This window comes from Babylonia areolata, chromosome 1, assembly GCF_041734735.1.
Source record: "Babylonia areolata isolate BAREFJ2019XMU chromosome 1, ASM4173473v1, whole genome shotgun sequence".
Classification (NCBI taxonomy): domain Eukaryota; kingdom Metazoa; phylum Mollusca; class Gastropoda; order Neogastropoda; family Buccinidae; genus Babylonia; species Babylonia areolata.
In genome coordinates this window covers 32,084,607-32,087,925 of record NC_134876.1, presented here as the reverse complement: position 1 = coordinate 32,087,925, position 3,319 = coordinate 32,084,607, and positions in this window count along the sequence as shown.

Here is a 3,319-nt window from a genome sequence, read left to right as displayed (position 1 = left end):
ATTAAGCCACTTGTTTTCCATTCACCATGCATCTCTGGAAAAATGATTGAGCCCAGGTCATCGAAAAGCTCAGCCTTCGACGCATGCTTTAACTGGAAACCGTTAATCCTTTGGCCAAAAAAGCACTGCAGTTTCAGGAAGGACCGTCTAACCGTTTATTGCATGGCCCATCTTGAAGCTGCAAAACTAAATAATGCGTTTAATGTACTACAAGCAAAAGAATCATAACATTCCTCTTGGACAAGCCTATTCCACCACTTGTAAATGTTGCCTTCTTTCTGGCTCTCTTGACATGAGCTGTCTAGTTGTCTGTCTGTATCCATAACGTTTCACAATCGTGCTGATTCCAATCTCTGAGATCCGCGAGCAGGATTGGGGCAGCATTCTATATCTGCTCCCTTCAGCATTAAAATTATGTAAAAGGACTAGGCCACTGCAGAGTCCACACTAACAATTCGCTCCAACCATGAACTGTGTCACTACTGTAACCAAGTGTATAGTGAAACCGGGAAAGGACTGTGAAAGAAAATGGCCCAAAGAGAAGCAGACAAAAAAATAGTAGGCTTTCATCCAGATAGAGCCATTTCCTTTCACGACGCCTTTTCGCTTCCGATACTTGTATTGAGTCAACTGGGGGTCGTTGGTGTGGTGGAGTTACGGGTACAGATTCTGAAGAGGATTAGTGGTTTCTTTTCTTGTGTTCGACAGTCAGATGGTTACAAGGTCCCTGTTTTCTCTTCTTCTTTCTTTCATGATAATCAGATATATTTATCAGGGTTCTTAGTGCACTTGCAAAAAGGAAAATTTTGACGGACAATGAAGTTCATCTTTTTCTGTGCCTTTTCAGTACGTCGATGACTTTGCCCTCTTTGCAACTGGTAAAAAAAAATATGGGAGTTGGGTAGTGGTCTGAGTAGATAAGACTGAACAGTAGGAGAAGGAAAATAGCTTTAAATTTCCTACCATCAAAATACACAACATTTTGATAGGTTTCCAGGTTTCTTTCTGGATTCACGGATCCAGCTCGAGAAAAAAACATCAAAACAAAACAAAACAAAACAAAAGAAAAGAAAAGAAAGAAGAAAAAGAACAGCCTTACAAGTATAACGGACACATTTTTTGCTTTGATTCATTATTTTCGATTTAAAGAAAAAGAAGTTTCCGAGTCCTGTTCAGTGCTGAAAAACCTCCTCTTACTGTCTCAAGAAACCATGAGTTACGGTTCGTAAAGACTGTCTTTTCAGAATTCTGGTCTGTTCCAGACTCAGCTGTGGTTGTACTGTGTATGGTGCTTCATATTACCTCTTTACCCAATTCATTACCATGTGTTCAGGATCTGTTCAGGGACATTTCGCACTTTTCCTGTAGTTTTGTGAGCCCTTTCTGCCAAATCGTAAGCTGGAAATAGATCTTACTTGTCGAAAGCTATTTTCTTCCTATCTTAAATCATGTTGCTGTACTGAAGAAGTACCGACTGTGCCAGCCCCACACGCTATCAGCTGTCAAAACATTTATATATAAAAACAGCAAGAAACAAACAAACAAGACGGTTTTCCCGTATCTCCTAGACAACGCTTTCAATCCAGTCTTGATGATGCGTGCAGAACACACAACTGAATGCATGGAATTTAACATTAGCAGCTAGCTATTGCCTCGTGGATATTGCGGGCCACAAAATGGCAATTTGAAGACATAAAGGGGGAAAGTGAGGATGCTGAGGACACACACACACACACACACACACACACACAAAGAAAGGGATTCGCTAAAAAGGCATGACCTCATCGATAAGGAACGTCAGCCACACGGCTGTTTTTTCCTCCTCTCTCCATGACCCCCATCTGTCTGAAACGAACTATGTGTTGATACCGCCACCCCTCCCAACAATCTCTACCACCACCACCACCACCACCTCTAAAACCGCCACCACCAGCTCCATCCTCTTTCTTTCTCTCCATGCCCCCCCCCCTACCCCCCAACCCCATCCCCCAACCTCCCTTTACTCCTCCCGTTTTTGTGGGGAGGAGGGTGGTGAACTGGGCAAGGTGTCCCACGAAGTGCACTTGCTGCAAGTTTGCTGGCCTGCTGGGAAAGAAAGGATTTGATGGGGTGCAGCCGAGAGCTTTTAACGGCGTGATGTATGTATTGTGCTGTCACGTTGCCCTTGTCGGGCCAACACCTAGCAAGCGTCTTGCTCTTGTTGCGGGGCGAGGGGAAAAGAGACAGGGATCCTGGGCAATTTCATCTCCGGGAAGATCGGGTGAAAATAGTTCATTGCTTTAGAATGTTTTCTTCTGCCCCCCCCCCCCCTCTCACTCTCTCTGTGTTTTCCTTCTATGGCTTTAACCGAAAAATGTATTTCGAAATACCGTAAACCAGACATAGAGACTGAGACAGAGACTGGTGGATTATTCAGAAAGGCCAAAGCCCCATTAGAATGGGAGTGAATTAGTTATACATCTGTAACACAAACAAGAGCAATAAAGATGCAACATACATAACATGAATAAGGGACAATATGAATAAAAGTATTCAAGACGTGACAACGTTAAATGGCTGTACATCTAGAATTTCCTCGTCGAGATGTCACTGCAGCAATCGAGTAAGTCATTTAGGTGGTTTGTAAAGACATCACTGATTTTTTTTTCTATACGCAGGAGAAAGAGAGAAAGAGAGGGGAAAGGGAGGGAGGGAGAGGGAGAGAGAGTATCAGTGTTCTGGTGTTAGCGTCACGGTGGCACAATCACCCGAAAAGAATTTTAAGAATTACACTTTCATTCTGTCTTTTGGAAAAGTGAAGATCGCTCTTTCAAACGCCCCTCTCTCTGTGTGTGTGTGTGTGTGTGTGTGTGCAGTTTTGCTGGGATGGAAGGTAGTATGAGAAAGAGATCTTTAAATTAACACGTGACACGAAAACCAACAAAGCATGCTGTTCACCGACAATACCAAGTTCGTATAAGAACTGAATTCCCGTTGCTGTTCCATTGAATTGTTTGTTTGGGTTAGCGCTGTTTCATTGTGCTTTCATCTGACGCCGAACCTTTTTCCCCCGGCAGATTTTGTTTCAATCCAGTCCGTATGTGCAACATACCATGCATGTTGGGGCACGTCCAGCTGTTGCTAAACTAAATGCAACTAGAAAATAATGCGGGACACCCAGACCCCTCGGTTTTGACTGCAGCTATATCAAAGTTACATTGTTGTTGAACGGGAAACATGCATGATTCTCTCTCTCTCTCTCTTACATACACACACGCACACACACACACACACACACACACACACACACACACACACACTCGCGTACGCACATTGACAC